The sequence below is a fragment of the Euprymna scolopes genome, chromosome 4 (genome assembly GCF_053919585.1).
Source record: "Euprymna scolopes isolate OS-2025 chromosome 4, ASM5391958v1, whole genome shotgun sequence".
NCBI lineage: Eukaryota > Metazoa > Mollusca > Cephalopoda > Sepiida > Sepiolidae > Euprymna > Euprymna scolopes.
In genome coordinates, this window is record NC_136485.1 from 180,964,341 (window position 1) to 180,973,691 (window position 9,351).

The 9,351-nt window shown below is 41.3% G+C and overlaps 1 pseudogene; it reads left to right on the top strand.

The window, feature by feature from the left end:
* The first annotated feature begins 2,175 nt into the window (after window positions 1-2,175).
* LOC145273921 (U2 spliceosomal RNA) lies at window positions 2,176-2,294 on the top strand (annotated as a pseudogene).
* Window positions 2,295-9,351: the final 7,057 nt, after the last annotated feature.

Genomic DNA, 9,351 nt, shown 5'->3' on the forward strand with positions numbered 1-9,351 from the left:
AGGGAGATTACTTATCACCTGAATTCTTAAATACAGGGCATACTGATGAGGTTTTCCAGGGAGTCAGAAAGCACTTCTCCTTAAGGCAACGCTTAAACAGTTTTGTAAGTATGGGAGCAAGTTCTGGTTGAAGCTTTTTTAACACTATAATTGGGATGCCATCAGGGCCAGTTGCTTTACTGGAATCAAGGTTCTTGATTAGCTGTGTGACCTCATGCACAGATATTTGTATGTTACCTAGCATGTTCTGTGTTATAGAAGGAAATATGGGGAGTTGATGGCCTTGGCCGCATAGGGTAGAATTAGCTGCAAAGTTCTTTGCAAATAGTTTGGCTTTGTCTGATGCTGACGAGATGACCTCTGGTCCATTGATAATGGTTGGGACAGAACGCACGCTTCTGTTCAGGATCCTATTTGTTATTTGCCAAACCTGGTGGGAACCAAGCCGCTGATCAGCTACTTTGGATTTAACAGACTGGGCATATAGCTCTCTTGCATTTTTTATTACTCTTATACAGTGGTTGCTGGCGTTCCTGAAAGCAGCTTTAGTCTCAGTGCATCCATTACGTTGGTAGTTATGGAAAAAGTGATTTCTGTGTGCGATAGCAGCAGCACATTCTGGGGAGAACCATGGCTGGCTGTTAGGTTTTTGTTGGAATTTTTTAGATGGTATGAATCGGTCTATGCCTACAATTAACCATTCGTTCAGGTCTGATACTATAGAGGACACATCCTTTTTAAACATGGTATGCAGAGGTAAATCAGATATGAATGTACGGAAGCTATCCCAGTCAGTATACAGTACGGTGGAGGGGTACGTTTGGGGACTTATTACATTTCATTTTTATCTTAACTAATACGACGGAGTGGTCGGAGGACCCTAGAGGAGAATGAACGGAACATGAACATAGCTCAGGGGAAGTTGAGAGAAAAAGGTCTAGGAGGCTTGCATATTGACCGGTAGTATCGGGCACACGGGTGGGTTCGCGAACAATCTGAGTGAGGGCATAAGCAATGGCAAAATCATGACAAAACCTCCCCTCATCATCTGTCTTATTTGAATGGGTCAGCCATTCCACGTTATGGACGTTGCCGAGGGATGTGCTGACAGTATGTGGTCTATTTTCTCAGATATACTCTTAAAGATAGTAACTCCGCTGTTATGGGGCCTATAGAGGGCAAATATAAATGCAGTGGTGTAAGCAAGTGCAACCCTGAAGCACATATAGGGTAAATTAGGATCTTCTCTAGAGATATCCCTGCCACACGGGAAGCCATCTTTAATGTAGGCACATATTCCATGCCCATGGCGATCTTGGGCGTCAGATTTAGCTGTTAAGTTAGAGTATCCGTTAATTATGAACTCATCTAGGGAAGTGGTCGGCCCTATTCCAGTTTCGCTTAGAAAGAATATGTCCGGTTTCATCTCCTGTAATTGGGTTTCAACCTCTGGAAGGTTGGAACGTAGACCCCTGATGTTGGAGAAGGAGACCTGGTAGTAGATGGGCTTCGAGGTTTATTTGAGTTTTTTTTCTGGAGATATTTCATGTTGAGGTTTTGGGATTTGTGGAACAAGTCGGCATACTCTGTTAGAGCAGGATAGAGAGGGAAAGTAAGAGAGAAAAAGACAGGAAATTTATTATTTATGATTATTATTATTATTATTTTTGTAGCACATGAAAAGGTAAAGCCGTAACAATTACCCCTTAGTATGGCATCGAGAGGCCCCACCAGAGATTACTACATGGTCCAGAATCCACTCACCAAATGGCAATACAGCAGTCCCAGTACTTTGCGCCTGCTGATAGGATAACCTTCTTAGTGGTTAATCCAAGGTTCGGGTACCTGACTATCAGGCGGATAACGTCAGCCGAGACAAAACGTTTACCTCCAGCACCCTTACTAGTGACATGGCCACAAGGATAGACATAGAGACAGAAAAATTTCTGACATCTCAGACTACTGTTCACCAAGTACTACCGACCTGCAAGCAAAGACCATACATGCGGGCAACCCCACATATAAGATCTTGGTCAATGTAGGGGCAACCCTTCATACCAATTGTCACTATCCAGTTCCCCTACTCCCTAGGGAGCTGGTCCCCATTTCCACTTCACTCCTCACATTAAAAATCGGCCTTGTGTCTAATTTGCTCAGTGGGGGAGCAAATAAATAACCTTTTCTTAGCCTTTTGGCCAAGACCAAAGTGTAGTATCTGTTCTTACTACATGATGTACTTATGTTTGTAACTTTGTGATATAAAGTATTAATTTCATGTAAAATGATCACCCACTTTACAACCAGTTAGTCTCCAAGCCATTCAAGTCATTCTCCGGATCATTCAAGTTGTTTTTGAAGGATTCCAGTTATTTTTTTAATCATTCAAGTAATTCTTAAGGTCATTCAATTCATTCTTAAGTTCATTAAAGTCATTCTAAGTCATTTACTTTTTATTTATTTAAGTCATTTTAGCCCATTTTTCGGTCATTTTAGTTTATCTTTAAGAATTTCATGTCAATCCTACATTCACGCATTCATTCATTACACGAGAGCACGCGACTAATGGCTATCAACCTTGTTCCCAAAGTACTTATTGCTACAGGTTAAGGACACTTGAGTTGTTTTATTTTTTAATTCATGATATATATATATATATGACTACTTCATTTAATCACATAAATTAATATACGAAGATATAAGTTTATGCGTCAGTTTTCAGTATTTACTTCAACAGAAAATATATATGGCAATTAAGCTACACAGAATATTCTGCGTTTCATTCTCGTGAGAATTCGTCAGCATTATGCAAAAATTGTGGTTAAAGCGCGTTTATATATGCGCATGCTATTGAATTTTCTAGTTAGTGAATCAGCTTCCTAGTTGCCACCACGCTTATCCTAATCAGCCACTGAGCAGGTACTTACAGGGCAAAGGCACAGCTGACCTCCGGTTCACCTCTTCTCTTTATGTGTTTTATGAAAAGGGTAGATATCCTTTTGTTGTGGTAAGCTGACCTTCTTTCAGCCTCGGTTAAATTAGATATGTTATGTTTGTAGTTACATATATATATATATATATATATATATATATATATATATATATATGTATATATATGTGTGTGTGTGTGTGTGTATACTTATTCATGAATATGCATGTTTATTTTATTTATTTATTTATTTGCTATTGTTATTGTCCATTTCAAAATTATTTTGTATCGCTATCCTAGAGTAAAATTTAACCTGTGCACACAGTTGTTCTCCTACAGTTTAATAGGTGTTGGGCTTCTTTAAAGAATAGGATAGCAAATTTTTTACTTAGGCTTAATCTACATGGATCCCCAGGTCCCTATATGTACTTGCTTGTCTTACTATTTTCCATTCTACTATCGTCGAACGTCCACTTTCTTTGAGTTTCCAGTATTGGTTTGCTAGTGCTGTTTTCATTCTGTGTTTTTGTTTTTGAACATACTTTTATGGTAATAATACATGGTTTTGAATCTAAGGAGGACATACCTACGTAATATTTCTTGTTATTCGGGTTTCTTCAAATTTTGTGGCCTGGTAAACTATGCTTTTGGTTAGACATTTATTTTTAAGTGGGCAGTTGCATTTATTTTGTTCATTATTAGTTTTTTATAATTTTTTCTGAGTATTTGAGAATTGTTGTTGTTTGGGTTTATTATTATTATTATTATTATTATTATTATTATTATTATTATTATTATTATTATTATTCTTTTTACTAGTTTCATTTTTGTCGTTTGCGTTAGTTTTATTCTTGTCACGTTGTTTACTTTTTATTGTTTATTTTGTTATTGTTTTCATTGCTTTAATTTAATATTTTGTTGTTATGTGCTTTAATTATCATCTTTAAATTTTTGCAGCAGATGTTTAATAACTTTAGCTTATTTTTTTATTGAAGATTGTGTGTAAGGATTGGTTACGAGAATGTGCTTTTCAATGAGGTCTAGAAATTTCTTGCCAAGTTTTGTTTTTAACATTTGATTTTATGGCGGCGTATACCCGATTATACTTCTTTTTTCTATTTTTATTTTTATTATAGCTATCGGTGTTTTGTTGCTTATATTTAATATCAATATTTTTGTACCCACTATTTTTAAAAGCTGTTTAGTATTAGTTGATTGATCTGTTAAATACGTTTTCATCACTTGAGTTATTGATAAGTCTACTTACGATCGATTTAGGGATTTGTTTTATAATTGATGGGGATGATTGGACTTAGGGTTTACATATATTAGATTAGCATAGGGTAGGGTTCATATGTATTTTTATCTAAATTTAACGTGACGTCCAGGAATTTTTTTTATTTTTATATTATCTAGTACGTCTGTGTTTAGGCCTAATTTTTTCATTTCCTTGTGTATGATTTTCTTAGTTTCCCCCTGTGGAGAAATGCGTGACTTACCTGGATAGACCACGTGCGGGTCGGTCACCAAAAATAAATAAAAAGAAAGAAAAGAAACGGTCAAGACTCTTATTTATAGAGTAGTGATCACGTGAGTTAGAAGAATATGCAAATAGAGGTGAACGATTTTGCGATATAAAAAGCCTGTGTTGTTAAGAGGAGGGGCAGACTGTTGGCAGAAGTCAGTGCTGTCAGACGTGCTTTAGAGTTTTGTTATTATATGCTGTGTTCGATTGTTGGGAGAGAGAAAAGAGAAGAGGAGGAACCAAGAAGACATTCTGCAGATACTTGACTTTGTGTTGGTTTTAAGCTATTTCGGCGCTTGGTGTGCGGTTACTAACAATGGACAGATTCGACATTCGCTTAATACCCGAGTTCGACGGATCTACCACTGGACCGGCTGTCGTTGAATGGATTGAAAAGGCAGAGAAAATCTGTAAACTGTGCAAAATTAAAGAACCAGCCACAGTTATCCCTTTGAGGCTAACCGGAGGGGCCTATGCAGTCTACCAACAACTCGGGGATGAACCAGACTGGGATGAAATCAAGCAGAGCCTGTATACAGCGTTTGGTACAGATCCATTTGTTGCGTGGCAACAGTTCACGAGCCGGACACTTCAACCCAAGGAAACAGTCGACGTGTACCTAGCCAACCTGCGAAAATTATCTGTACCGTTTGGTGGGGTCAACGATAAAATATTAAGCTGTGCTTTTTTGGTAGGCCTACCCGAGGAGGTCAGTAAACTGTTGCGGGCATCATCAAGAATCGATGAATTGTCAACTGATGAGTTATTGGCCCGAGCTCGAAACATCTGTAAGGAACAGGAACCAATTGCAGCAGCAGCTCGTTTTCGACATGGAGGCAATGTGGACTCTCTTCCAGATAGTAATAAGCATGCCACCCCAGTGTGCTATAAATGTGGGGAGGCCAATCATTTTTCTAAAGAGTTCCGGAGTGATAGGAGAGGTGTATATCCACAATCAAAGAGACCAGTGCAATGCTATCGCTGCAATAAGTTTGGGCACATATCTCGCAACTGTTCGGGAAACGAAGTTGGGGGCAAGGTACTATCGCTACCCTTGCCCCCTGCCAACCAATAAACACAGGATTGCCTGTCATTAGCGTTAAACTTGATGATGTGCAGTGTTCAGCACTTATAGACACGGGGTGTTCCCGGTCTATAGTTAGTGCCCATTGCTGTCCGGTGTGGCGGAGGAACCCAGTCGGCGTTATGACCATCAATGGCTTATCACGGGTATGTTGTGGTGAAGGGACAGTCACAATCTGCACTGAGAAGGGTGACACAGCTAAAGTTGACGTTCTGGTGATGCAGGAGAAACCCCTTGGCTACGACATGTTGCTTGGAATTGATGCAATACAAGCACTAGGAGGCGTTACAATCACAGCAGCTAGAGGTATCAGGCTTGGAGAAGGGAAAGATCTGTGCAGCCATGTCGATTGAAGAAAAGGACTTCTGTGCTACATTTGATGACAACGAAAGGGTGTGGACTGCAAAGTGGAAATGGGCCATGGGCCAGGAACCAGATCGGCTGTGCAACACGATTCCAGAGTATGCAGTTTCTACCAAGAATAGGGCCGCATATGAAGAAGAACTTCAGATGTGGATTGACAGCGGTTGGTTGATACCATACCCACAGGAACGTCTGGGACCACCCAAGGGATTAATTCCGCTCATGGCTGTTGAACAACCTACCAAAGAAAAAATTCGTCCCGTAATGGATTACCGAGAGTTGAATCGGCATGTTGATGCGTTTACCGGAAACGCAGATGTGTGCGCTGCTAAACTGAGAGAGTGGCGTCAAAAAGGGAGCAATGTAGCACTTCTGGATCTAAAGAGGGCCTACCTGCAGATACGTGTCCATGAGTCATTATGGCCGTTTCAGACAGTACTACTCAAGGGAAAACTCAATTGTTTGACACGTTTGGGTTTTGGCCTAAACGTAGCACCCTTGATTATGACAACCATTATTAAAACTGTTTTGATGCAGGATGAGACCACAGCAAAAGCTGCTTCAGCCTACATAGATGACATCTATGTTAATGAGGACATAATGTCTGCGGATGCAGTTCGAATAAAACTGAAAGCGTTTGGGTTAATAAGCAAAGACCCTAAGCGCCTAAAGGATGGAGTGCCCGTGCTAGGCCTCGAGGTCTGGGAGGAGGGCAATACGTTGCGATGGAAACGAGGGAGCCCACTTCCAAAGTTACCCAATGTATTAACAAGACGTACTGTGTTTTCTATCTGTGGTAAATTGGTAGGACATCTACCTGTCTGTGGATGGCTCCGATCGGCAACAGGAGTGGTGAAAAGACGAGTGACTACAGTAACAAAAGGATGGGACGATGTTGCGGATGATGATTCTCTCCAACAAATGATGGCTGAAATGTTGTCCAGAGTGCATAGGAATGACCCTGCCCGGGGTGAGTGGCAAGTGTCTGGAAACGAACTAAATGCATGGGTTGACGCAAGTTCGTTGGCTACAGGTGTCGTGTTGGAGCAACTAGGTGTTGTTGTGGAAGATGCATGCTGGCTTCGTCCGAAAAATGATGCCCAACATATAAATTTGGCAGAACTTGATGCCACGTTAAAAGGTCTTAATCTCGCATTGCAATGGCAGACTAATGTTGTGCATCTCCACACTGACTCATTGTGTGTTTACCATTGGTTAACCGACACCTTGACTGGAAAGGCTCGAGTTAAGACTAGAGCTGCAAGTGAAATGCTAGTACGAAGGAGACTAGCAATAATTAAGCGTCTAGTTGACGAATACAGCTTGCAGGTAGACATTACGTTAGTCTCGTCGATGCAGAATTTGGCTGATAGCTTGACTCGAGTACCAAAGAGGTGGATCGATGCAATGAGGCAGGGATCCGATCTTCAACAACAAACATGCGCGACTGTAACGGATCAATTAACACCTGACCAGATCCGTATGATACACCAGCAGATTGGACATCCTGGAATTCAGAGGACTGCATATTTTGTCCGAAGAGTATGCCCTGCAACTACAAAAGCATCAGTGAAAGCAGCCATACGTTCGTGTGAAGAGTGTCAGAGAATTGATCCGGCACCATCCCAATGGCAAAAAGGGAAGCTCGAGGTGGAGGGCAACTGGCAGCGAGTAGGGATGGACATAACACATTATGGGGACAAACATTTTTTGACCATGACGGATTGTGGCCCGACGCGTTTCACAATATGGCGCCTGTTGACACGACAGGATGCAGCCAGCATTATACAACAGTTGAGAGCCGTCTTTTTTGAACGTGGTGCCCCGATTGAAATTCTGACTGATAATGCCGCCACATTTCGATGTCAAGAATTTCAGAAATTCGTGCACGAATGGGGGATTAAAATGCATTATCGGTGTGCATATTATCCCGAGGGTAATGGTATAGCAGAACGGTGTCACCGCACCATCAAAAGAATTGCAGCCAGGACGCAGTGCTCTATTCCAGAAGCTGTGTACTGGTATAATATAACACCCAAGGACAATGCAACACCAGCAACTGCACCAGCCAATAGGATTTACCAATATGAACAGCGTGTAAAAGGAGTTGATGCCATACCATCAGTGGTGAGTGTTGTCAATACACCATATCAGGTGGGAGACCTTGTTTGGATAAAACCCCCAAATGCTGGGTGCACTACGAAATTTTTCCGGGGAAAAATAGACGAAATCATAAGTCCTCAGACCATGTTGATTGGTGGCATACCACGTCACGTAAAAGATATCCGCCCTTGTTATACCTCTTCTGATTCTGAGGACGATGAGGAGGATCACACACCGTTCAGAGATGATCCTGATCACTTACTGCCCCTTCAGGTGAGCATAGAAACACCACCAACAGAACCAGATGAGGGAATGATGGGACATACTGATGACAATAGTGAGGAGAGCGATGGACACAAGGAAGTAATGCCTCATCGAAATACTCGACAGAGACGAATACTGCCCACCCCCCGTGATTGCGAAACCCCGCGAGAAGGGATGATAGAGCATACCGAGGAGATGACGCCTCCGATTCTTCGGAGAAGTACCCGACAAAGACGGATACTGCCCCCCTGCCCTGATTGTGAGACACCGCCTATGGAACCACGAGACGGGATAATGGAACAGACTGGTAGTAATGATGGTGGTAATGAAGAAAACAGCAATGAGGAAGTGCTGCCCCCAATTCTTCGAAGGAGTACCCGCCAACGACGATTGCCCGCATGTCCTGTTTGTGATCATGAGATCAGGGGGGAGTGTGGAGAAATGCGTGACTTACCTGGATAGACCACGTGCGGGTCGGTCACCGAAAATAAATAAAAAGAAAGAAAAGAAACGGTCAAGACTCTTATTTATAGAGTAGTGATCACGTGAGTTAGAAGAATATGCAAATAGAGGTGAACGATTTTGCGATATAAAAAGCCTGTGTTGTTAAGAGGAGGGACAGACTGTTGGCAGAAGTCAGTGCTGTAAGACGTGCTTTAGAGTTTTGTTATTATATGCTGTGTTCGATTGTTGGGAGAGAGAAAAGAGAAGAGGAGGAACCAAGAAGACATTCTGCAGATACTTGACTTTGTGTTGGTTTTACCCCCTTGACTTTTTTAGGATCTTTTATTATAGCTAATCCATCATCTCTATATCGGCTGATATCTGTAGTATTAAATATGCTTGTGAGGGTATATAGAATGAAGAATCCCGCAAGATGTGATGCCTCTGCAGAGTCTAATTACCCATTGCCAAGTCAAAAGAGTCACTTTTGTTTTTATCCATTGGTTATTGTAATTTACTAGAACTGATTTTCTACAGTTTTTTTTTAATAATGTTGATTTCTTCCGAGGATATATTGGTATATACATCGGCAAACTCCAGGGCGATGTTGAAAAGGTCTTCGGATATCGAGGATTAGAAATT